The following is a 27,967-nucleotide window of genomic DNA, read 5'->3' as shown; positions in this document are numbered from 1 at the left end:
ACTGCTCCCACGCGTACCGCATCTAGGAGGTACAGAGCAAGTCCAGGTCAGCCAGTCACTGGGGAGCAGAGATCTCCACAGATAGCACAACAGCAGTGACAGCCCGACCAGGACCTGCTCTGTATCTGCTACATGCTGGAGGTGTAGGATCAGTACATGCGGGAGCGGATGTCAGCAGTGCAGGATAGAAGATTATGTGGCTGATGGACTTGTGATGATGATGTAATAGGAGTAGGTGGAGCCTATCTAGAGTGAAGATAAATACATTGAGTGGAGGTCACATGTTTCCAAGCTGACAGGCAGTAGAGTGCACCAAGGGGCTAGGCAACGTAGAAGGAAAAAGGTAAACTGTGCTGAATTCCCACACAAATACCCAAATTCTCTTTAAAGCGTACCCGTCAGATCCAGCAAAAAAAAATCAATCAGTACCTGATCATGGATATTTTTTTTGTCCCTAGCACCTTCATTTCTTTAAAAATACACCTTTTATGTAGTTTACTTAGGTTAAAATCCTCTCAAAGGGAGGGGGCGATGCCTCACTGTACATGCCTCAGGCTTCTCCCTTACTATGCTGTCAGCATCTGCTACAAAACTACAACTCCCAGCTAGGGGAGATGTGAGGGGTTGGCAGAGAGGTGAGCGGTGCAAGCATAGCGGATAGGGCATAGAGCTTAGTGGTGGGCGAAAAGGGGAGAGTGGGGAGAGACAAGAGTGGCGCGCGGGGGGGTGAGGGGGTTGGTGAAGATGTGCGCTGCAAAGGGGTGACAGGGCTGGCAGACATGTGCGGTGGGCGGCACTGCTGGTGATCCCAGGTGTTCAGCAACAGTAGACATAAGTTTTCCCCCGTGAGCTCCTTGCACTAGATCAGTGATCTGCTTGGAGTACAATGGGGGAAAACTCCTGCGCCCGGACATCAGTTACTGTGTGCTTCCTCCTGGCCGCTGAAGAGCCATGTCCAGTGACCACACGTCATCATGACGCTGCCTCTGGCCGTTTTTTTTAAGCCATAATTTCTATAAAAATTATCGGTATATTACAAAGGCTAATATTTTGCCAAGATGTACAACATATGAAAAGATTTTGTATCTGAAAGTGCCCATTTAAGAGTTTGGCTTAACCAATCAGAATCACACATAAGGGATAAGACACAAGAGACATCAGTTGTTGGCAGCTATGCTGACAACTAATAAGGCAGTAAACTTTATTGCGGATGCTTTGGAAAACACCTGAGACTACCGTATTTTTCGCCGTATAAGACACACTTTTTCTTCGCCAAAACTAGGGGGGGGGTAAGTTGGTGCGTCTTATACGGACAATACACATTAAAACCCTGTCCTATCGCGGCGGTCCCTGTGGCCATCAACAGCCGGGACCTGTGGCTAATACAGGACATCACCGATCACGGTGATGCCCAGTATTAACCCTTCAGACGCGGCGATCAAAGCTGACCGCCGCGTCTGAAGCGAAAGTGACACTAACCCGGCTGCTCAGTCGGGCTGTTCGGGACCACCGCGGTGAAATCGCGGCATCCCAAACAGCTTACAGGACACCAGGAGGGACCTTACCTGCCTCCTCGGTGTCTGCTCTGTGCCGGGATCCCCTGCATGGCCGGCGCTCTCCGTCGTCATCACGTCGTCGCGCACGACGCCCCGTCCTCCAATAGGAGCGGCGTGTGCGTAGTGACGTGATGGCGGCAACGGAGAGCGAGGATACCGGGCAGCAGGGACGTTCTGGAGCGACGGGGACACCACGGGGACGCGGCGACAGCGATGGAGGGCGACATCCAGGGCAGCGGTGACGGGTCCGGAGCGGCGGGGACACGCGAGTATTACCTCCTATACCAGTGGTCTTAAACCTGCAGACCTCCAGATGTGGCCGTTGGCTGTCCGGGCATGCTGGGAGTTGTAGTTTTGCCACATCTGGAGGTCCGCAGGTTGAAGATCACTGTCTTTTTTTTTTTTTTTTCTCTAGATTTTCATCCTTTAAAATTGGGTGCGTCTTATATACTGGAGCGTCTTATATGGCGAAAAATACGGGTAAATTCGAAAGCGACTGATTCCGGAGGAGCCCTTGATTGTTTCTCTCTCCACGTACCTGATGGTTTGCACCAAGATGTACAGTTAATAAACCATCTTTAATTGCATAAGAAACTGGGGTGAGTGCTTGGTTCATTTTTATCCTCTCTGCCATATCTTTCAAGTTGGGCGTCTGTACGTTTGAGCACCCCATGGGTATCTCTTCACAGGGACCACATTGCCAGAAAATTGATGAGTCCCCCAATTCTTATCCCTGGTGCCCAGTGGCCCTGTCTTTTTTTTGTATTTGTCATTCCAAAACACGACAAAGCAACTTCTTCTTCAGGACTAAACATGGCCGTGTCATGTACAGTTTGATAAAAGCTGCGCAGAGCTTCTCATTTCAAGATGGGTTTGTGAAGAGCTTGTTCCCTGGGAAGCAAATCCCTTTTTCCATTTGCCACAATGGGAGATGTGTAGTGGGTGGCTGCATTCGGAATAATTGGCATGATACAAGGCAAATGGAATCTGAGCAGATGTATTGAAAAACTGTAAACTAAATAAATAATCAATAGACGTATTGAGGCTGGAAAACAAAGTGGGCAGAATGAATTATTAAACTCCCCCGTGTTTTCAGTAATAACTATTAAAAGGCTTTTCTCAGTAATCACTATATATGCACAGAGGGATTAGGAAGAGACAAGCGATTGATTTCAAATTGAGCCAAGTCTCTGGGAGTTATTTCTAATGATTTGTGGTTCGCAGAATGATCACTGTCTAATAGTTACAGGGTACAAAGTATGTTATTACAGAAATAGACAACATGCAAAGTTTTCTCCTAATATACCCTTTCATATAGTACTGAATGCAACTGGAGACACCCCTGATGAAGAAATGCATGCTAAAGGGGTTTTCTGGGACTTTATTATTCAATGGGCACTGTCAGATCCGAAAACTTTTGAAAGGTTGTTACTGATGAAAATTAAAGACCATTTGTAATATGGTTGTATGAAAGTTTTTGAATATTTAATAAAGAAAACTGCTCCTGAAAATCCCACCTGCTGGGACACTAACCAGTCCTGCAGCAGCATCTGGCTCGTCCATGAGTCATGGACAAGAGATGACTCATGGACAAGGCTGCATGAGCAGACAAACCAATCACCTCCTGCCACAAGAAAGGGACACGCCCCCTCCCCCTGAGAGGATTTCTAACACTGTGAGCTAATGAAAAGAGGGATTTTTATATAATAAATATGGATGATAGAGGCATACAAATTAGATGTGCATGGTCATTTTTTTAATGAGATCTGACAGGTACGCTTTAAAGGGGTACCCTGCTGCTCAGTGTTTGGTAAACTGTTCTGATCGCTGGAGCATGGGAGTTAGTGACGTCATAGCCCATCCCACTCATGACGTCACTCCCCACCCCCTTAATGCAAGTCTATGGGAGGGGGCATGACGGCTGTCACGCCCCCTCCCATAGACTTGCATAGAGGAGGCGGGGCATGACGTAATTAGGGGGAGGGGCCATGACATCACAAGCTCCAGCGTTCAGAACAGTTTGTTCCAAACGCTGAGCAGCGGAGTATCCCTTTAAGGAACTATCTGTAGGATAAGCCATCAAGGTTTCCCTCTGGCCTGGTTGCAGGTGCTGGATGTGTATGGAAAGCTGAAAACAGCTGTAGAGGCTGTTTTATGGAATTTGCATAAGTCCCACTGACATTAACCCCTTAAGGACTCAGCCCATTTTGGCCTTAAGGACTCAGACAATTTAATTTTTACGTTTTCATTTTTTCCTCCTCGCCTTCTAAAAATCATAACTCTTTTATATTTTCATCCACAGACTAGTATGAGGGCTTGTTTTTTGCGCGACCAGTTGTCCTTTGTAATGACATCACTCATTATATCATAAAATGTATGGCGCAACCAAAAAACACTATTTTTGTGGGGAAATTAAAATGAAAAACGCAATTTTGCTAATTTTGGAAGGTTTTGTTTTCACGCCGTACAATTTATGGTAAAAGTGACGTGTGTTCTTTATTCTGAGGGTCAATACGATTAAAATGATACCCATTATTATATACTTTTATATTATTGTTGCGCTTAAAAAAAATCACAAACTTTTTAACCAAATTAGTACGTTTATAATCCCTTTATTTTGATGACCTCTAGCTTTTTTATTTTTCCGTATAAGTGGCGGTATGGGGGCTCATTTTTTGCGCCATGATCTGTACTTTTTTTTGATACCACATTTGCATATAAAAAACTTTTAATACATTTTTTATAATTTTTTTTTTAATAAAATGTATTAAAAAAGTAGGAATTTTGGACTTTTTTAATTTTTTTTCGTTCACGCCGTTCACCGTACGGGATCATTAACATTTTATTTTAATAGTTCGGACATTTACGCACGCGGCGATACCAAATATGTCTATAAAAAATGTTTTTACGCTTTTTGGGGGTAAAATAGGAAAAAACGGACGTTTTACTTTTTTATTGGGGGAGGGGATTTTTCACTTTTTTTTTACTTTTACTTTTACATTTTTTTACACTTGAATAGTCCCCATAGGGGACTATTCATAGCAATACCATGATTGCTAATACTGATCTGTTCTATGTATAGGACATAGAACAGATCAGTGTTTTCGGTGATCTTCTGCTCTGGTCTGCTCGATCACAGACCAGAGCAGGAGACGCCGGGAGCCGCACGGAGGAAGGAGAGGGGACCTCCGTGCGGCGTTATGAATGATCGGATCCCCGCAGCAGCGCTGCGGGCGATCCGATCGTTCATTTAAATCGCGAACCGCCGCAGATGCCGGGATCTGTATTGATCCCGGCACCTGAGGGGTTAATGGCGGACGCCCGCGAGATCGCGGGCGTCGGCCATTGCCGGCGGGTCCCTGGCTGCGATCAGCAGCCGGGATCAGCCGCGCATGACACGGGCATCGCTCTGATGCCCGCGGTTATGCTTAGGACGTAAATGTACGTCCTGGTGCGTTAAGTACCACCTCACCAGGACGTACATTTACGTCCTGCGTCCTTAAGGGGTTAAAGGGGTACTCTGGTGAAAAACTTTTTTCTTTTTAAATCAGCTGGTGCCAGAAAGTTAAACAGATTTGTAAATTACTTCTATTTAAAAATATTAATCCTTCATGTACTTATTAGCTGCTGAATACTACAATGGAAATTATTTTCCGTTTGAAACACAGAGCTCTCTGCTGACATCCATTTTAGGTACTGTCCAGTACTAGGAGAAATTCCCCATAGCAAACATATGCTGCCCTGGACACTTCCTAAAATGGACAGAGATGTCAGCAGAGAGCTCTGCGTTTCAAAAAGAAAAGAATTCCCGCTGTAGTATTCAGCAGCTAATAAGTACAGGAAGGATTAAGATTTTTAATAGAAGTAATTTACAAATCTGTTTAACTTTCTGGCACCAGTTGATTTAAAAAAAAAAAAAGTTTTTCACCGGAGTACCCCTTTAAACAAAAGTTGCGTGAACAACGTAGTACTGCAAGGTAAAGCAGTTTCCATAACTCACGAGCTATAGAAATGACATAGCTTGTGGTAACATCTATTAGAAGGGGAATTCTGAGTTCAAATTACTTATCCCCATATCCACAGAATAGGGGATACATTTCAGACTGCGACCACTGGGACCCCCTGTGATCTTCAGAATGGAAAACTTTGCTATTAATGGAGATTCATTCATGCAAGTTGCAGCTTCATTCATAGTCTACAAAGCTACACAAACCTTCAGAAGCTTTTATAGAGAATAAATGAAACAACGGCGCACATGCGTGATTCCCCTTTAAAGGGGTACTCCGGTGAAAACCTTTTTTCTTTTAAATCAACTGGTGGCAGAAAGATAAACATATTTGTAAATTACTTCTATTAAAAAATCCTAATCCTTCCTGTACTTATTAGCTGCTGAATACTACAGAGGAAATTCTTTTCTTTTTGGAATGCTCTCTGATGACATCACAACCACAGTTCTCTCTGCTGACGTTATTATAATAACACTTTATTTATTGTTGTCCTTAGTGGGATTTGAACCCAAGTCCACAGCACTGCAAGGCAGCAGTGCTAACCACTGAGGCACCATGCTGCCCTTAGCATACATCTTCTATGCATCTGCTATGCATGGTTGCTAAAATGGACAGAGATGTCAGCAGAGAGCACTGTGCTCATGATGTCATCAGTGTTCCAAAAAGAAAGGAATTTCCTCTGTAGCATTCAGCAGCTAATAAGTACTGGAAGGTTTAAGATTTTTTAATAGAAGTAATTTACAAATATGTTTAACTTTCTGCCACCAGTTGATTTAAAAGAAAAAAGGTTTTCACCGGCGTACCCCTTTAAGTTATAGAAAACTCTGGCAACACCAGAACTACATAAAACTATAATATATACATACGTCTTATAGTATATCACATGTAACTATATTCCCCTGATTCATTGCAATAGGTCTTCAGCAAAATGCACTCTACATAAAGGAGGAGCTTTCCCTGCAAAAGACATACAGGGGAATGGATGCTTTAGAGTAAATGTAAGGCTTCGTGCACAGGATTCTATTACAGATCTATACTACAGAGTGCTTTTAAATTAAAATTGAGATATCCATAGTTCTTGTTTTCTTAAAGGAAATCTGTGAGCTTGCTCCCCCCCCCCCCACACTAACCAGCAGTACTGTGGGGGACGCTGATCAGTTTGATGCTTACTGTGCCCGGATCCGCCCCGCCAATATCTTAGTTTTCCCTATATGCTAAAGAAGTGCTAACTGGCACAGGCAGCGTTAACTGGCACACTGACATCACCGCTGCCGGCTGCAGTGCCACCCAGCACATCAATATTCCTCGCCTCTCCCTCTTCTCCCCGCTCTGTAATGAAGAGGGAGAGGCGGAGGAATATTGATGAGCTGGGCGGCGCTGTGGCCAGCAGTGGTGACGTCAGAGTGCCAGTTAACGCCGCCTGTGCCAGTTAGCGCTTCATTAGCATTTAGGGAAAAACAAAGATATTGGCAGAACAGCGCAATGGATCTGGGCACAGTAGGCATCAAACTAATCAGCGTCCCCCGCACTATCACCCAGTACTGCTGGTTAGAGTGGGGGGGAAAGCTGACAGTTTTCCTTTAATAGATGATTCCTTATAACCAGTGTAGGAGAATATGGCGCCTCAAGCAGACTGTGTTCCATTGTAGAGGGTCTACGCACACACACAACATTGATATGTACGGTAGTACATGAGCACTTGGGCACAAAGTCTTGTCTATAATGCCAGCCAGGCCGTGGTCTCCTGCACATCTATGCATAGATAAGGCTGCTCAGGACAGAGCAATATTCTAACCACAAATTGCCTTCTCCAAGGACAGCTGAATTCCATGGATGTTTTAGGAAACCTGCTGACAGATCTACGTGTATCTACATGTACAGGTAAAGATGCCTTAGACTAGACTAGAGATCTTAGACTCTACTGGTAGACTTGGAGGCATAGATGCATAGAGTTGGGGTTCAGCCCTTTCCCTGGATAGCATCAGGACAATGTAAATGGCAGCACCTGGAAGTGAACTGTGAGGCTAGGTTCAGACTACATAATCCTTGACTGGAAATATTCCAGCTGGAGATACAGAGATCAGAGCTGACTTAATAGATGGCAGTGTATTCTGTGTCTATTCTGCCGAAAGAATGACCAAGAGGAGTTTCTGTGGCACAAGAGCTCCGCCGCTGAAGTTCTGTTAGCACAGTGCTGCTGAATCCCATTGCTGTACCGGAATTTCTGAGTGGAATTTTGCTTGGAATTCTGTAGTGTGAACCCAGCCGAAATATAGAGAGAATATCTTTACTGTTTGTGTTCAGCTTGAAGTTTTACCTGACTGAGACGAAGGTAAGTAGGCCTTCACTAATACTAGTTAGCATCACGATTTGTCCCCACAGGTTTTAGTCAAAACCAGACCAAACTGTATGCAACCATGTGTTCAAAAAGAACCCACATACGGTTTGAAAAATTGTTGTCCGGTTGCATGCGGTTTTTACCAATTACCAATCAAATATGCTTTTAAGATTTTTGTTCTTTTTTAAAAATTAAGTTTAATTGTTCAGTGGGTGTGACTTTAGAATCGCAATGCGCATGTGCAAAGTTAAAAACCTTATAGGGAAAACCAGATTGAACCGTAGACACATACGGCTCACTACGGTTCTCATTGACTTCCATGTCACAAGAACCTTATACGGTTACAATACGGTAACCCAGACCCAAAACCGTGGTAGAACACTGTTTTGGGTGCGGGGGAAAAAAAAAAAGTTCAACAAACAAACTAACTGCACGCAACCGGATGCATCAGGTTGCGTACGGTTTCCAATGCAGTGCCTATGGATACGGTTTCCGATAAGGTTGCATACGGTTTAAAATATGAAACCATACATAGAAACCATGGAGACAAACCGTAATGTGAACTAACCCCAAGTCCTGTTTACGGAATGGCCTGACTATTTTAGGTTCCCAGCAATAAGTTTCCCACCCCTAAACATATAGAACAAACAAAAAATACAACAAAAAGTAATAATAGTTTCTTGTAATTTATAGTGCATGTTTAATCCACACAATTTCCCTCTTTCTCCGAGATACTAATTTCAAATATGTGCTTCTGGTAGCAAGACAGTCTCCAAAATGTTTATCCCTTTTTGGCAGAAAAGAGATTGCTTATAGTATTTCCCTGGGCAATAAAAGTTGTTTTTGGTCCATTAAAAAGGATGAGCGGCAGGTAATGTAAGAGTTAAATGTACATTAGGACTGCAACGGTTATTCGATAAAATTTATGAAATTCAATAACGGGATTTGTTGTCGACAAACCCAGTTATCGAATTATTGTCAAATTTGTTGTCTGGGCGCCAGTGGTCATAACGCTGCTGCGGACACGTGGTCAGACGCTAGGCCGCACCGCCGCACCGCCGCAGCCTCTATTCGTCAAGTCCCTGTCGCAGACCCACTGCTTACCAATCACGTGTGCTGCTGCTTCTCTGCTCTCCTCCCCCCCTACATTGTGCCTCAGCCTGCACTGGAGGACCTCACCCGTACTACTGTTGCCGGTAGGCCAGTTTCCTGCTGTTTAATGCGCCCTGCCACTGATACTGCTGCATTGTGTATTAACACACACAAGTGGGGTATCTGCAGAGCATTGCACCCTAGTGTCATCTACAGACACAGGGGTGCAATGCTCTGCACACACTGCTATACACATATGGGCGGTGTCCAGTACACACCGCTTTACCCATGGGGGTATGTGCAGAGCATTGCACCCTTGTGCCTGTAGTACAGACACATGGGCGTAATGCTCTGAACATACCCCCATAGGTATAGCGGTGTGAATGTAGTACATATACAGACTAGGGCTGCACGATATGGGGAAAATGTGCGATTGCAATTTTGGGCCTAAATATTGCGATTGCGATATGTGATGCGATATAATAAGAAAAATTGTGAAATCCCCCATTTCATGTCCAATCGCCTCCGTTTCACATCTATCCACCCATTTTATTCCCACCGCCTATTTCACATCTCCCCCTTGTCACATTCTCCTCCCCTTGTCACATTCTCCTCCCCCGTCACATCCCCCCCTTGTCACACCCGTCCCCCTTGTCACATTCCCCCGTCACTTTCCCCTCCCTCTTGTCACATTCCCCCCACCTTGTCACATTCTCCCCACCTTGTCACATTCCCCTCCCCCCCCCCTTCTGTCACATCCCCCCTGTCACATTCCCCTCCCCCCCTCCCATCACATTCTTGTACTGCGGCAATACACTGGGTTTCCCGGGCGGATTTCAAATCTTCCGTGGGACCCGGGAAACCTAGTGTATTGCTGCAGTACAAGACCTTTCCCCATCAGCCAATCACTGGCTTGACATGTGACACCACTGCGGCCAGTGATTGGCTGAAAAGGGAAAGGTCCTACTGTACTAAGAAGAGAGGAAACTCGGGATCGTACAGAGACGAATCTGCAGGTACCGGGACTAGGTGAGCAGAAGTTTTTTTTTTCTCCCTGCGCCCTTAGCTCAGTGTTTTTCTAGCAGGGTGCCTCCAGCTGTTGTAAAACTACTACTCCTAGCATGCCCGGACAGCCTTTGCCGGTTCGGGCATGCTAAGAGTTGTAGTTTTGCAACAACTGTTGGCACCCTGGTTGGGAAACACTGACTTTTAGTATTTAAATTTGTTTTTACCTGCTCTGGCCGGCCCCGCCACGGGAGCCAGCCCGAGCAGATAATCACATGTTTTCCCGGGAGGCAGTATCGCCATATCGCAAAAAGCAAAAATCGCGATTCGATTGCTTTTGCGATATATATCGTGCAGCCCTAATACAGACATGGGTCGGGTGCAATGCTCTGCAGTCTGCACTTACCCCAATGTGTATATGAGTGCTATATATAAAGAGTAAAGTAAAAAAAAAAAAAATTTAAATAAATTACTCCCCCAATATAAGTAGAATCAGCTGTACCCCTTTTTTTTTTGGGCATTTTGAATTTTTCCAAATAATTGATTAAATCAATGAAATAATCGACAACCAAATCGATTATTAAAATAATCGTTAGCTGCAGCCCTAATGTAGATTATTTAAGTAACAGACATTGGAGCTAATGGTAACAGTGAGTGAATCTTGACACAAACACAAACACACACACACACACACACACACCAAAAAATAACAAGGGCTTCTTACAATCTGATAAGAATTGGTGGAAGGAGGACGGAAACGAGACTGAGAAGATAACAGCCAAGAACCTGTGACATTGTATGACTAGAAGAAATAGTAATGCAAGCAATACAACGGTGCGAGTCTGTGACCCAGGAGAGCTGTATTAGGCCGGGTTCACACCACGTTTTTGCAATACAGTTCCCGTATATGTTTTCAATTTGAAAACCGTACGGAACCGTATTGAAAACCGTATGCATTGACTCTCCATTGAAAACTGTATGCCAAAAGATGCATCCGGTTGTGTCCGTTTTGCACCCTGTACGGTTTTGTCTGTTTTTTTCCGTACCCAAACCGTAGCCTAATTGGGATTTTGGTCCGGGTGAAAAAACGTATTGAAACCGTACACGTTTTTTTTTTTTTAACATGGGAGTCAATAGGAACCGTAGAGAACCGTATGTGCGTACGGTTACATCCGCTTTGCACCATCAGGTTTTTAACTTTGCACACTTTATTTCTTGGAATTTCAATCAAACAAGTGAAACTTTATTGATAATAAAGTAAAAATCTAAAAAACATATACGATTTTTTTCTTAAAAAACGGATGCAACCGGACATCATTTTTTCAACTGTGTTTGGGTTAAATTTGGTACACACGTTTTGATACAGTTTAGTCAGGTTTTGAGTAATAGGTTTTTCCATCAAAAACCTGATACGGGAATTGTATTGCAAAAACGTGGTGTGAACGCAGCCTTACACGTGTCCGCCTTCAAACAACATTTACATTACCTTGTACCAAACCTCGGTTATAGCCTGCAGACTTCTGACCTTCCCAGCTTTCCTTACTTTCTGAGTGTTTGCACAGGTGATTTGCTTTGTAGGGAGTGTATGTGTACACTAGACACTGTACAGTAATCCCGGTCACAGGCTCTGCCCATTTATTAGGAGATAATCTGAGCTGTTCGGAGCCGTCGCTGCTTCCAGCAAAGACCAGGAGCACTCTGGATTATAATACAAACTGTAAGGGCGCGTTCACACGCTATTACTAGCAGCCCAGGAAACCCGCTGCAAGTTACACTACCATTCATTTGAATGGGTCAGCGGACTGTCCGCAAATCTGACACTATTGTGGACTGTCTGTGGACCCATTTAAATCAATGGTGGCATAACTCGCAGCAGGATCCCCGCAGCGGGAAACCCGCTGCTAGTAATAGCATGTGAACTATTATAAGGCTGGGTTCACACCACGTTTTTGCAATTCAGTGTCCGTATCAGGTTTTTCATTTTTTTAAAAATGGATTCCTCAAAACCTGAGTAAACTGTATCAAAAACGTGTGTACGGTTGAAGTCCGTATACGGTTTTAAAAAAAATGGCCATTGCATCCTTTTTTAAAGAAAAAAACCTATAAGTTTTTAAACATTTCATTCCATTATTAATAAAGTTTCACTTGTTTGATTGAAATTCCAAGAAAAAAAAACTGCAAAAGTCAAAAACCGTATAGTGAAAACTGGATGGAACTATACGCACGTTCGGTTCTCATTGACTCCCATGGTAAAAATAAAATAAATAAAAAAACGTTTTCAATACGTAGTAGGCTACAGTTTGGGGTACGGGAAATAAAAACTGATAAAATCGTACAAGACACAAAACGGACACAACCGGATGCATCTTCTGGCATACGGTTTTCAATGGAGAGTTAATTCATACGGTTTTCAATACGGTTCCGTACGGTTTTCAAATTGAAAACTTATATGGGAACTGTATTGCAAAAACGTGGTGTGAACTCTGGATCAGAAATGCGTTAAAGTAGTGTTTCCCAACCAGGGTGCCTCCAGCTGTTGCGAAACTACAACACCCAGCATGCCCAGACAGCCTCCGGCTGTCCGGGCATGCTGGGAGTTGTAGTTTCGCAACAGCTGGAGGCAACCTGTTTGGGAAACACTGCGTTAAAGTAACAAAACTGATCACAGGGCAACTCCCTACAGAAGTCATATAGGCAAGTCCCAAATCTAGCACCTCTTTTTAGGCAGAAAAGCCTGTTGATGTGAAGATCAGCGTTTGCCCCGGAGGAGGTTTCTTCCAAGTACTCCCAATTATCTGAAGGAGCGGCTTGTGATACTACATTTCCCTGCAGTAACGTCCGCCTGTAGCTTCCCCCAGTAATAATTCATTTTATATATAAATATTACAGTAGTGTCAGAAAAGGAACATAACCTTTCAAGTGGTTTATCAGTAAGACAAAAATATTACTGGAATAACTGAGAATTTCGGAGATTTTAGTCTCGCAGCTGCACAAGGGTCAATGTTGGGTTGCATACAGTCATGCAGAGAGGTACCTATAGGAATTTGGTCCATATAGACAAATGTAGTATTTCTTTTGGTGTAGTCCCCTAGATCACTGCTCAGTGTGCAGGTTATTTTAGGATGTGTCACAAGGTGCACAGGAAGAAGTGTACGTGTCAATTGCAAAAAGTTTTATATAATTTGGATAACAACATCTGTGCGCCGAGGACCAGCAGAGGGCCCTGCGAGCCGGTGGACCAGCAGAGGGCCCTGCGAGCCGGTGGACCAGCAGAGGGCCCTGCGCGCCGAGGACCAGCAGAGGGCCCTGCGCGCCGAGGACCAGCAGAGGGCCCTGCGCGCCGAGGACCAGCAGAGGGCCCTGCGCACCGAGGACCAGCAGAGGGCCCTGCGCGCCGAGGACAAGCAGGACCCTGCGCGCCGAGGACAAGCAGGGCCCTGCGCGCCGAGGACAAGCAGGGCCCTGCGCGCCGAGGACCAGCAGAGGGCCCTGCGCGCCGAGGACCAGCAGAGGGCCCTGCGCGCCGAGGACCAGCAGAGGGCCCTGCACGCCGAGGACCAGCAGAGGGCCCTGCACGCCGAGGACCAGCAGAGGGCCCTGCGCGCCGAGGACCAGCAGAGGGCCCTGCGCGCCGAGGACCAGCAGAGGGCCCTGCGCGCCGAGGACCAGCAGAGGGCCCTGCGCGCCGAGGACAAGCAGGACCCTGTGCGCCGAGGACAAGCAGGGCTCTGTGCGCAGAGGACACGCAGGGCTCTGTGCGCTGAGGACAAGCAGGACCCTGTGCGCCGAGGACAAGCAGGACCCTGTGCGCCGAGGACAAGCAGGACCCTGTGCGCCAAGGCTCTATGACATGTCCCCGGCTCACACAGCAGGCTGATTGACAAGACATTTTTTTTAACCAATGTATATTACAAATATACATATAATGTTATTATCTACATTATATAAAAAGTTTTTACAAATGACAGGTATACTTTAAGAAGGTGAGAACTGTTTTGCTATGTACATGGTTTTCAAAAGCATTTTTAAAACAGGCAGCAAGAAGAATTGCTTATTCTTTATAGATACAATTGCCTTTTAAAATTCTAAGAATTTTATAAGAACATCTATAAAAACGGTCTTGAGTGTATTAGAGTAAAACTGTTGTGGGAATGGTGCTGGCACATACACGCCTGGTGTCTAGCTGTCATTCCTGTATACTTTCATGGGGACGGAGAAACTGTCCGTCGCTTGTGTTATGTAGGTCGAAGGTCTATCAGATAGGTGTCCACGTCTCTGGTATATGACTTTAGTCTTGTTATCACATACACAACAGGGAAGATAATAATAAAAACTGTCAAGTTCTTAAAATAGACCAGTGGTCTCCAAACTTTGGACCTCCAGCTATTGCAAAACTACAACTCCCAGTGTGCCCGGACAGCCAACGGCTGTCCGGGCATGCTGGGAGTTGTAGTTTTGCAACAGCTGGAGGTCAACAATTTGGATACCACTGGACTAGACAGTCTAAGGCGAATGTCTGCCCAGAAAATATTCCACAGACAGAGGACGCCGGCAGAACATGCCAGCACTAGGACCGCTCGGAAATGCGCCATCTCCATAGATGGCAATGCATTTCCGACCGCCTTAGGCTATGTTCACACGGCAGAATTTCAAAGTGGAATCCAGTGGAAAAATTCAGGTCGGAAATTCTGTTAACATTATTCTCAATGGGATTCTGCTGCACACGGCAGAGTTTCTGGTTCCAGCCTCCACAGAAAGTATTGGCATCTCGTCTATGCATTTCCGTGCGGTCCTAGTTTACGGCTGTCTAGTCTAAGTTTTAAACTGTCTAACTTTCATTTTATTTAGCCCAACCTGGCAACAATCAGACGTAATAAAATAGTCCCTTGCTCCAGTAATGTCTTATCAAAAAGATTTTTCAATTTTTTATTTTATTTTTTTTTTGGGGGGGGGTTATTTATGAATTTATGTTTGTTTTAATTGCTGGTGTAAGTATAAAAAAATAAATAAATAAATAAATAAAAAAGGTCATACTCACCTACCCTGATTCTCTGCAGCTCCCATAACAACGGGTTCTTCCCCGTGCCATCGTCCCAGTAAGAATACCCCAATCGACCAATCACTAAGAAGGAACACCGCTGCGGCCAGTGACTGGCTGAGCAGGGCAGTTCCTGCGGAGAGAATGTATTACAGGAACCGGGAAGAAGCAGTGAAGCGCAGGAATCAGGAGTCTCTAGAACAGGGATTGGACCGTAGGTATTTTTTTTTTATTTATTTATTTTTTTTTTTTTAACACCTCCCCCAGCCATATATAGAACAATTTTTATTACCAGAAAACCCCTTTAAAATCAGCTTAGGGGGCATTCATGTGTAAAGGGGTTGTCTATAGTGAAAATAACCTTCAGTATACTGACCATTTACTCCTAATAATATACAACAGTAGCTTACACCTTATGGGGTCTCTGCTAGTGAAGAAGTCATAATGATTTGTCAAAGAGCCCCCTTTAAGAAATAAGACCACTATAACAACTACCTACTGAACATACTGTCACTTCGTAGATACAACTCTGACATTTCTCCACATGAATGAATATTAATATTAGATGAAGATCGCAGTGAATTTGTCCGAGTCCCTTATTAGTTCACGGAAGAATCGATTTCCCTATAAAGTTTTTATAAGAATCTTCAGGGCTTGGGAGTTAAAAACTGTCGAAACTGTGGGGTGAATATTTGTTCAGCTCTATACTTTACAAAAACAAATCTTCACATAAATGTAAAGGAGAAAAGAGCTGCTGTATATCACAGAGGAAGTTGTGTAGTTCTTTTCTGTCTGACTACAGTGCTCTCTGCTGACACCAGGAACTGTCCAGAACAGGAGCAAATCCCCATAGCAAACCTCTCCTGCTCTGGGCAGTTCCTCACATGGACAGAGGTGTCAGCAGAGAGCACTGTGGTCAGACTGAAAAGAACTATACAACTTGCTCTGGGACATACAGCAGCTGATAAGTACTGGAAGGATAACGATTTTTAAATAGAAGTAATTTACAAATCGGTTTAACTTTCTGGCATCAGTTGATTTAAAAAAAAAAAAAAAGAAATCACCGGAGTACCCCTTTAAGGAGGTTCACTCTTTTATGCATATTGGCCATCTTCTTTGAGAAGTCCACTTCTCAATTTTGGGTGGTCTTCTCAAAGAGGTTTTACTATATAGTGTCTCACCCTAATTTTTTCCATAAGGTAATAATGGTGTACATCCAACAAAATAAATCTCTTTTTCCAGCCTCCTCACTTTTATATATGATAATGCCCATTGTACTTGTAGTTTCCATCCTATAGTATGCGGGTTACACACAAGTAAATATAGCTGCCAAAAATCTCAACACATACAAAGGTTGATAGGACTCCTGACCAGCTGCTCAAACAAATGGGAGATATGAGCGAGAGACCACCCAGAGGGTCCTGAGATATCACTGAGATGAGAGAGGAGAGACAGATGAGAAGGAGAGAAAGAGAGAGAGAGAAACCATCCAGAGGGTCCTGATGACTTCACTGGGATCTATAAGACAACCCTAAGGGTCCTGATGACCTCACCGTTACCTAAGCAAGAGACCACCCAACTGGTCCTGATGACATCACTGGGATCTATAAGACAACCCTAAGGGTCCTGATGACCTCACCATTACCTAAGCAAGAGACCACCCAACGGGTCCTAATGACATCACTGGGATCTATGAGAGAGAACACCCAAAGGGTCCTGATGACATCACTGAGATACTAGCAAAAGACCACCCAATTGGTCCTGATGACATTACTGGGATCTATAAGACAACCCTAAGGGTCCTGATGACCTCACCATTACCTAAGCAAGAGACCACCCAACAGGTCCTAATGACATCACTGGGATCTATGAGAGAGAACACCCAAAGGGTCCTGATGACATCACTGAGATACTAGCAAAAGACCACCCAATTGGTCCTGATGACATAACTGGGATCTCAAAAAGAGATCACACCAGAGATCCTGATGACATCACTGGGATCTAAGAGAAAGACCACCCAAAGAGTCCTGATGACATCACTGGGATCTATGAGGGAGAACACCCAAAGAGTCCTGATGACATCACTGGGATCTATGAGGGAGAACACCCAAAGGGTCCTGATGACATCACTGGGATCTAAGAGAAAGACCACCCAAAGGGTCCTGATGACATCACTGGGATCTAAGAGAAAGACCACCCAAAGGGTCCTGATGACATCACTGGGATCTAAGAGAAAGACCACCCAAAGGGTCCTGATGACATCACTGGGATCTTTGAGGGAGAACACCCAAAGGGTCCTGATGACATCACTGGGATCTAAGAGAAAGACCACCCAAAGGGTCCTGATGACATCACTGGGATCTAAGAGACATTTAACCTCTTGCCCCCGCTCCCATAGATGTTCCATGAAGACCACCAATGCATGCCCCCTAAGTGAGTGACCTGTCTGTTGGGAAGAAGTCATTCACTAGGGAGCAACATGTCCGCCCCCCAGAGCAGTACACGACCCTGCTGCACCGCTCGCCCCCAGGCTGAGGAGGGCACAGCTGTCATACAGGGGTGAAGGGGAAGAGAACAAGTAACATCGCCTACCTGGCAGCCTGATCACTGAGCCGGATGATCGCGAAGAGGAGGAGGACAGGACTGAATAGAGAGGGAGGAGGCGGAGGCAGAGCGATGAATGAGAGAAAGTGGAGGGAGGAAGAGGAGGAGACAGCCGGGGGACTGGAGGGGGCTGCAGCTGCTGGGGGCACCGCTACACGGCCGGGCATACAGCCCGTGCCCCTCATGCCCGCCGCTCTCTGGGTAGACGTGTCTGTCTGAACCGCAGCACCGCCCCTGTCTCACCTTTAGTAGGACTCTTGGTGCTGCTTGGCAACCGTTGCTATGTAAACGTCACTTGTCTGCTACTTTACGTGTCCTCAGGTGGGCAAGATAGCACCCCCGCGGCCATCTTTGTCTCGGGCTAATGGGACTCCAGGTGAACATGAAATAGTTAAAACTTCTGTAGATTTGGGTTAGTGATAAAAACTAATAGGTGGACGTGTTTCCCATACCTAGTGAGAATATTGGGAAAAGATCTATAGACAACCCCTACACTTTTTGGCAGCACTAGTGATTCCACTTGAAGATCTAGACCCATGGTCTTCAAACAGCAAAACAACAACTCCCAGCATGTCCGGGCAGCCTACATCTGTCCGAGCATGCTAGGAGTAGTAGTTTAGCAACATCTGGAGGTCCACAGTTTAAAGACCACTGATCTAGACCAGTGTTTTCCAAACAGTGTGCCTCCAGCTGTTGTAAAACTACAAATCCAAGCGTGCCTGGACAGCCAACAACACGCTGGGAGTTGTAGTTTAGCAACAGCTGGAGGCACACTGGAAAATACATCTAGACTATGAGTGTCCTAAAGCTTCCTTCAGGCCAAAGCCCCCCCCCAAAATGTAGTCATGTGATTCATTCAATATGTGACTCAAGGATTCCTACTGAAGAATTGGGGGAAACATTTTTTTCCCCTCCCATAGAAGTCTTTGGTAGAAAAAAAACCTCGAAGATTTCTAGAAAAAACACCATAGTTTCAGCATGCTGCGATATTCTAAAAACTGCCACTGAGCCAAAAAAAACAAAAACACCAAGTGGGTTTGGTACAGTGATCCCTCAACTTACAATGGCCTCAACATACAATGGTTTCAACATACAATGGTCTTTTCTGGACCATCGTAAGTTGAAACCAGACTCAACATACAATGTACAGACAGTCCAGATCTGAGAAACGTGTCAATGGCTGGAAGAACCGACCAATCAGAATGGACATTCACTGGTAAAACCCCTGTATTACTGAAGTGCATGCACTGACTGGTGTCTGGTAGCGCCCCCTACAGTACAGGGAGTTATTACATGTTCTGTACACTTTACCTGTACCAGGCTTAGCTGCTCCTTTGGACACCAGGTGAGGGTGACTCCATTACTTTTTTAGGACACTGTGTACTGTACAGGATCCCGAAGAAGCTCCTGTCCTCTACATAGACCAGTGTTTCCCAAGCAGGGTGCCCCCAGCTGTTGCAAAACTACAACTCCCAGCATGCCCGGACAGCCAAAGGCTGTCCGGGCATGCTGGGAGTTGTAGTTTTGCAACAGCTGGAGACTCCCTGCTTGGGAAACACTGACATAGACAGTGATTTACAGCTCCCAGCAGATATTTCCTACTTTTATATGTAAGGACTTGCTTTATCTATATTAGTTATTAGAGATGAGCGAACTTACAGTAAATTCGATTCGTCACGAACTTTTCGGCTTGGCAGTTGATTACTTATCCTGCATAAATGAGTTCAGCTTTCAGGTGCTCCCGTGGGCTGGAAAAGGTCGATACAGTCCTAGGAGACTCTTTCCTAGGACTGTATCCACCTTTTCCAGCCCACCGGAGCACCTGAAGGCTGAACTGATTTATGCAGGATAAGTCATCAACTGCCGAGCCGAGAAGTTCTTGACGAATCGAATTTACTGTAAGTTCGCTCATCTCTATTAGCTATCTACTTCTTTTTCTTTAATCCTCACTTTTTCCTATTTTTGGATGACATTTTGGTGCCTTTAGAACCAATTACCAGGTCTCCATAGAGTTCTGGTCTCAACATACAATGGTTCCAACATACAATGGTTCCAACATACAATGGTCGTCCTGGAACCAATTAATATTGTCACTTGAGGGACCACTGTATTTCATAATTCCCTACTGACATTCAGCCAACATATGGATGCTGCATTTTTTTGTTTTATTATTATTATAAAAGAAAAAATGCCATGTCGCAATTTTTGTGAGGAAAAATGTGAGGAAAAGAGTGGCCATGTACTTACACATACATATTTTTTTCAACCTACAGTATAATGGTCTAAGGGAGGGAAAAGACACACGATCGAGAGAAAAGCGCCATTAGGCTAAGTTTCCACTGGTGAAAACCCCACAAGCAGATGTTAGCTACATGTTAATAGGGATCTATAAAATGCCTTACCCACTTGGCGTTTGTTCTTTTGGTGTGTTTTCACTCATCTTTCTTGCTTTTTTTGAGGAGTTTTTCAAAAGTTGCAGTTTTTAAAAATCGAATATGGCAATTTTTTTTTTTTTCACAAATCTTGGCATTTCTCTCCCACAGAAGAAAAAACACGCCATGAAAAACCGCAGGTTTAGCACTGGCGTTTTATTCCCCCATTTCTTCAGTAAAAATCCCAGAGTCACATGATGAAGGAATCACATGAGTTGTTATGATAAAAATGTCGGGGAAAAAACACCAAGACTAAAACCCACTACTCAAAAAATGGCACAAAAACTGCATCTTGAGAGTGGAAAATGACAGAGCCGATTTTTTTTGGTTGCATATTTTTTTACATCAAAAGTATGACAGGAAAGTGAAAACCTAGCCTTACCTGAGCAAACTATGATTTTCAAAAACTACCACTGGCCAAAAAATGCCATAAGCAAAAAATTCCATGTGGGTCGGGTGTTTCATCTTTCCTTATTTCTTATAGCAGAATATGGTGCATTTTTTTTTCTTCACGTGTTGTGAGTGGACCGCTGCACAGTGAGGACATTTATTAATAACTGTGCAAAGTTAAAGGGCGGCCATCACGCTACCTCTATGTATCTCTATTGGAGAGCTGAAGATACACAAATGCTGTAACTCCGCCTCTCACATAGAGATACAAAGGGGTACTCTGCCCCTAGACATCTTATCCCCTACCTGAAGGATTGGGGATAGGATGTCTGATCGCTTCGGTTAGGGGGATATGATGTCTAGGTGCAGAGTTCCCCTTTAATCTTTTAAAGGGGTACTCCGCCCCTAGACATCTTATCCCCTATCCAAAGGATAGGGGATAAGATGTCAGATCGCCGCGGTCCTGCTGCTGGGGAGCCCCGGGATCCCCGCTGCGGCACCGCGCTATCATTACTGCAATGAGCAAGTTCGCTCTGTGCGTAATGAGGGGCGATACAGGGGACGGAGCAGCGGGACGTCATGGCTCTGCCCCTTGTGACATCACGGCCCGTCCCCTTAATGCAAGTCTATGGCAGGGGACGTGACGACCGCCTCGCCCCCTCCCATAGACTTGTATTGGGGGGGCGGGCTGTGATGTCACGAGGGGCGGGGCCGTGACGTAACGATGCTCCGGCCCCTGTATTGCCCGTCATTACGCGCAGAGTGAACTCGCTCTGTGCAGTAATGATAGCAGGGTGCTGCAGCGTCGATCCCGGGAGTCCCCAGCAGCGGGACCCCGGCGATCTGACATCTTATCCCCTATCCAAAGGATAAGATGTCTAGGGGCGGAGTACCCCTTTAAGGACACAGCCCATTTTAAAGTGTAATAAAAAAATTAAGAAAAAAAGGTGCTAAACACATAAAAATTTGATGCACATGATCAGGATTAGGAATTGAGTGAAATATAAAAAAAAATGTTTTTTGTTGGATCTGACGGGTACGCTTTAATGGCGGACATCAGTGCGATCACTGTCCCCCATTACTGGCGGGTCCCTGGCTGCTTATAGCAGCCGGGACCCGCGGTCTATGTTGCGAGCCAGCAGCTGCACTCGCTTCATAGCCTCGTCGGGACGCAGGATGAACATGTAAGCCCTAGTGTACATGTAAATCCCAGGAACCTAGGGGGTACTTGTTTACCCTACATCCTCTGGGGCAGTGGTCTTCAACCTGCGGACCTCCAGATGTTGCAAAACTACAACTCCCAGCATGCCCGGACAGCCTACGGCTGTCCGGGCATGCTGGGTGTTGTAGTTTTGCAACATCTGGAGGTCCGCAGGTTGAAGACCACTGCTCTAGGGGGTTAAAGGGATTGTACTATTATTAAGAAGCATAGGTCTAACCTGATGCATTATGTGAAATAAAACATATTTTTTATGTACAAGAATTTTTGGGAATGTCCTGTATGAGAGATATAAGTTTACTAAACATGTGCCTGCATTGTTTTTATAACTGTTGCCCCTGGTTACGACCCACTGAGATGGGTCACACATGCTCAGTTCAACTGAAGTCTCCTGAAGGTAATGGCTGTTGGTCTCCACTGTGCATGCAAGCAAGGGGGATTGTGGGACAGTGTGTGTTCTGTTGCCTGGGAACAGCAGGATCACGTTAGAGAGGAAACCAGGAAATGATCAGATCCAGAAGAACAGTGCAGGGATGGAAGTTACTTTATTATTTGTCCTCCATTACATATATGTATTTGGTACATGTCTGATTTTACCAACTTTGCTTTATGGGACAACCCCTTTAAAGGAGTAGTCCAGTGGTGAACAAGTGGTGAACAACTTATCCCCTATCCTAAGGATAGGGAATAAGTTGTAGATCGCGGGGGGTCCGACTGCTGGGGCCCCCCGTGATCTCCTGTATGGGGCCCCAGCAGCCAGTGCGAAGGGGGCGTGTCGACCACTGCACGAAGCGGTGGCTGCCACGCCCCCTCAATACAACTCTATGGCAGAGCCGGAGTGCTGCCTTCGGCAATCTCCGGCTCTGCCATAGCGATGTAATGAGGGGGCATGTCTGCCACCGCTTCGTGCGGTGGTCAACACCCGCTATCTGGCCGGAGAGCCTGGCACCCGTACAGAGAGATCGCGGGGGGGCCCCAGCGGTGGGACCCCCGCGATCTCAAATTTATCCCCTATCCTTAGGATAGGGGATACGTTTTTCACCACTGGACTACCCCTTTAAATATACTGAGTGACTGGTTGGGAGAAACAAATATAACACCTCCCACAGTAATAAATGTCATAGAGAGCAGCAATGCCCAAATAGAACTCCCAAGAGGTAATAGTGTCATATATGTGATGTCATAATCTTTTTCCACTAAAGAGCAGCACTGAGCATTAAAGGGGTACTCCGCCCCTAGACATCTTATCCCCTATCCAAAGGATAGGGGATGAGATGTCAGATTGCCGCGGTGCCGCTGCTGGGGATCCCCGGGATCCCCGCTGCGGCTCTGCGCTATCATTACAGCACAGAGCGAGTTCGCTCTGTGCTTAATGACGGGCGATACAGGGGATGGAGCCGCGTGATGTCATGGCTCCGCCCCTCGTGACATCACGACCCGTCCCCTTAATGCAAGTCTATGGCAGGGGGCGTGATGACCGCCGTGCCCCCTCCCATAGACTTGTATTGAAAGGGGCGGGCCCTGATGTCACCAGGGGCGAAGCTGTGACGTAACGATGCTCCGGCCCCTGTATTGCGTGTCATTACGTGCAGAGTGAACTCGCTCTGTGCTGTAATGATAGCGCAGTGCCGCAGCAGGGATCCCGGGGCTCCCCAGCAGCAGGACCCCGGCGATCTGACATCTTCTCCCCTATCCTTTGGATAGGGGATAAGATGTCTAGGGGTGGAGTACCCCTTTTTAATAGCTGTGGGAGGAGCAGGGCCACAGGCAGGATCCAAGGGGGACCTACATTTTTGTTGTAGTTCCCTGTAAAACAATGTTTACCAAATAATGTTTCTTCAGCTGTTGCAATGCTACAACTCCCAGCATGCCTGGGCAGCATGAGAGTTGTAGTTTTGCAAAAGCTGGAGGCACACTGGTTGGGAAATACTGCTATAAGGCTAGGTTTCCACTTAAAAAAAAAAAAAAACACCAATAAAAACGCCCATTCTGCCGCATGGCGTTTTTTTTTTTTTTGGTGAAAAAACACTGCGGCCAGATGATAGCTGCAAGTCAATAAGGAACTGCAAAATGCCAAATTCACTTGGCGTTTTTCAGTTTGGCAGTTTTTTTTTTATCCTTTTGGCGTTTTTGGGCTCCTTGGCAGTTTTTTGAAAACGACCTCTTGTTGAGACTTTGCCATTTTTTCGGGAAAATCTTGGTGTTTTTCTCTCATAGAAGTCTATGGGAGTGAAAAAACGCCAAGAAAAACGCCATGTGGGTTTTAACTTTGGCGTTTTTGCAAGCGGTTTTTATTCTTTTTTGGACTTTAGCGATCCAAAAACGTGATGGAGATACCTTTTTTATCAAAATTTCGTAGGGTATCAATAAAAAAAAATAATAAAAAAGATACAGTAGTGATGGAAAAAATAGTATTTTACAAAATGTATCTTTTTTATAACAAAATTTTAATTAATTTTTAAACAGGGATCAATTTATGTGGGTGGATAAAGCACTAAAGATATAGCTGACAATAATAAAAATGTAGTGTGTGCGTGTTTTTCACTTTTTTTTAAAGACATTTTTTAGGTAGTACTACTACTCCCAGCATGGAACACACTGTTCCATGATGGGAGTAGTAGTACCTGTACTAATTGAACGATTGGCGGGGTCTGTTGCGATCCTCCTGTATAATGTATAGATGTGTCCGGCCGCTCTTCTATGGTCCCCTGCACTGCCGTATATATACACATATTCATATTTCCCGCAGAGCTGTGATTGGCCAGATGGTTCCAGCCAATCACAACTCTGTGGGGAATATGAATAGGTGTATATATATACGGCAGTGCAGGGGACCATAGAAGAGCGTCTGCCCGCATCTAAACATTATACAGGAGGATCACAGCGGGTGTCAGGAGTTACACTCACTGCGATCTGTCTATCAATGCAGGTACTGCAGGTCCCAGCATGGAGCAGAGTGTGCTCCATGTTGGGAGTAGTAGTACCTGCAGTAAGGTACAGAACACAGCAGATGTCACTCCTCCTGACACCCGCTGTGATCCTCCTGATGTGAATGTCGGCTACAGAGCCGGGAGAACAGCTGATGCTGAGCAGTAGATATACATCGTTTATCTACTGCCCAGCAAGAACTTACAGTGAGCCTGCAATGTATATACAGTATACACATTGCTGGCTCACTTAACCCCTTGCTGAGCTGAGCACTATGTGCCAGCCCAGCAAGGAAATAGTTAACTTACACTGCTGGACAGTGTAAGGTAACCCTTTAGGCGGTATACACTATATACAGCTATCTATAGATAACTGAATATAGTGTATACAGAAGACAAAGTCCACTTCCCTCCAGTAGCGACTGGGTCAGTGTAGCTCCGCCCCTAGTGATGACGTCATTAGGGGCGGAGCTGCAGATGGGAGCCAGGCTAGTAAGGCTCTGTGAGGCTCTGTTCACATTGTCCGTTTTGTATAATGTGAACAGACCCTTCTGGCTGTCTGGGCATGCTGGGAGTTGTAGTTTTGCAACAATTGGAGGCTTCCTGTTTGGGAAGACATTGCAATATGGGCGCACTCCCAAGCGGACAGCGCCAAAAATGTACTAACCAATATTTTGTGGGGTTTTTTCTTCTCGTTTCAGATCCGTGTATGCAGAGGATTACGGGCGGATTCAATGGATTAAGGCGGATGAACTGGATTTTTTCCCCTTTTAGTAAAATAGTTAACGTGGGCTGTGGGGGAGTGTTTTTCCAATTTGTCGTCTTTTTTTAAATTGAATTTTCAGGCTTAGTAGTGGAAGCCGGTGTTATTGACGGAATCCATTACTAAGTTGGGGCTTAGCGTTAGCCCCAAAAACAGCTAGCGCTAACCCCCAATTATTACCCCGTTATCCACCACCACAGAGGTGCCGGGAAGAGCCGGTACCAACAGGCCCAGAGCGTCAAAAATGGCGCTCCTGGGCCTAGGCGGTAACAGACTGGCGTTATTTAGGCTGGGGAGGGCCAGTAACAATGGTCCTTGCCCACCCTGGTAACGTTAGGCTGTTACTGCTTAGTTGGTATCTGGCTGAGACTAAAAAGACGGTGAACCCTATGCGTTTTTTTTTTTAAAATAAATAAAAAAACACATAGGGTTCCCCGTATTTTCATTCTCAGCACAATACCAACCAAGCAGCAACAGCCTGACGTTACCAGGGTGGGCGAAAACCATTGTTACTGGCCCTCCCCAGCCTAAATAATGCCAGCCTGTTACCGCCTAGGCCCAGGAGCGCCATTTTTGACGCTCCGTGCCTGTTGGTACCGACACTTCCCGGCACCCCTGTGGCGGTGGGTACTGGGGTAATAATTGGGGGTTAGCGCTAGCTGTTTTGGGGCCTTACGCTAAACCCTGGCTTAGTAATAGATTCTGTCAATAAGACAGCTTCTGCTACTAAGCCTGAAAATTCAATTTAAAAAAAAGACGACACATTAGAAAAATTATTTTATTTTAAAAAACACTCCCCCACAACCCTCGTTAACTATTTGATTAAAATAAAAAAAATCAGTTCATCCTCCGTAATCCATCGAATCTGCCGTAATCCTCTGCATACACGGATCTGAAACAAGAAGAAAAAAGAAACACAATAAATTAGTTAGAACATTGTTGGCGCTGTCCGCTGGGGAGAGTGCCCATAATGCAATTGTTGCAAAACTAAAACTCCCAGCATGCCCAGACAGCCTTTGGTTGTCTGGGCATGCTGGGAGTTGTAGTTTAGCAACAGCTGGAGTCTCCCTGTCTGGGAGGACACTGCCAGAAGGTCTATTCACATTATACAAAATGGACAATGTGAACAGTGCTTCAGACCCTTACTAGCCTGACTCCCGTCTGTAGGTCCACCCCTAATGATGTCATCTCTAAGGGCGGAGCTACATTGACCCGATGGGGACAGGAGCAAGGGAGGTAAGTGGACCTTGTGTTCTGTATACACTATATACAGCTATCTATAGATAGCTGTATATTCTGTATACCGCCCAAAGGGGCTATGGGAGCAGGATTCCCGGGATTCCCGGCTCCTGTATAGGATACACACGTACACTATGCCCCCCTGTATACTATATGGCCGGGGGAGGTGAGTAGTGATGCTGTACATCACTCCTCATCTCCTTACACTCTGTGGACCGGGTGCTCAGCATCCGACCCATAGAGTGGTACCCTGAAGGAAGTGAAAAAACTGCCACGGGGATAAATTTGGCTGTTTCCACACACCACGAAAAATGCCAGAAAAAACGCTAGAAAAACTGCCAAAACGCAGGAAAAAAGCTGTGGCAGTTTTTCTGGCGTTTTTTTTTTGGTGTTAAAAAAAAAAAAAAGTGGAAACCTAGCCTAAAGGAGAAGTATATGTACACTGCTCAAAAAAATTAATGGAATACTAAGATAACACATTCTAGATCTGAATAAATGAATTAATCGTAAAAAATTATTTCGTCTTTACATAGTTGAATGTGCTCACAACAAAATCAATAATAACTATCAATGGAAATCAAATTTATCAACCCATGGAGGTCTGGATATGGAGTCACACTCTAAATCAAAGTGGAAAACCACACTACAGGATGATCCAACTTTGATGTAATGTCCTTAAAACAAGTCACAATGAGGCTCAGTAGTGTGTGTGGCCTCCATGTGCCTGTATGACCTCCCTACAATGCCTGGGCATGCTCCTGATGTCCCAGACCTGGACTAAAGCATCCGCCAACTCCTGGACAGTCTGTGGTGCAACGTGGTGTTGGTGGATGGAGCTAGACATGATGTCCCAGATGTGCTCAATCAGATTCAGGTCTGGGGAACGGGCGGACCAGTCCATAGCATCAATGCCTTCCTCATGCAGGAACTGCTGACCCACTCTAGCCACATGAGGTCTAGCATTGTCTTGCTTTAGGAGGAACCCAGGGCCAACTGCACCAGCATATGGTCTCACAAGGGGTCGGAGGATCTCATCTCGGTACCTAATGGCAGTCAGGCTACCTCTGGCAAGCACATGGATGGCTGTGCGGCCCCCCAAAGAAAAGCCACCCACACCATTAATGACGCACCGCCAAACTGGTCATGCTGAAGAATGTTGCAGGCAGCAGAACGTTCTCCAAGGCATCTCCAGACTCTGTCACGTCTGTCACATGTGCTCAGTGTGAACCTGCTTTCATCTGTGAAGAGCACAGGGCACCAGTGGCGAATTTGCCAATCTTGGTGTTCTCTGGCAAATGCCAAACGTCCTGCGCGGTGTTGGGCTGTAAGCACAACCCCCACCTGTGTAAGTCAGGCC

The 27,967-nt window shown here is 45.4% G+C and overlaps 1 protein-coding gene across 3 annotated transcripts in view; it reads right to left on the bottom strand.

Annotated features, from left to right (window-relative positions):
- The window catches only part of PXYLP1 (2-phosphoxylose phosphatase 1), an 86,990-nt gene extending 68,970 nt beyond the window's left edge, over window positions 1-18,020 (bottom strand). Inside the window, exon 1 of one of the 3 annotated variants that reach the window (XM_056564884.1) lies at window positions 17,884-18,020. The gene's annotated coding sequence lies outside the window, so the exon portion shown is untranslated. Of the gene's footprint in view, window positions 1-6,429; window positions 6,454-17,628; window positions 17,858-17,883 lie in introns of those variants that run through there. The other 2 variants (XM_056564881.1, XM_056564886.1) reach the window with 2 other exon arrangements.
- Between the last annotated feature and the right edge of the window lie 9,947 nt (window positions 18,021-27,967).

Source organism: Hyla sarda, chromosome 3 (genome assembly GCF_029499605.1).
Source record: "Hyla sarda isolate aHylSar1 chromosome 3, aHylSar1.hap1, whole genome shotgun sequence".
Lineage (NCBI taxonomy): Eukaryota > Metazoa > Chordata > Amphibia > Anura > Hylidae > Hyla > Hyla sarda.
This window is presented reverse-complemented; position numbering and strand designations above follow the sequence as displayed.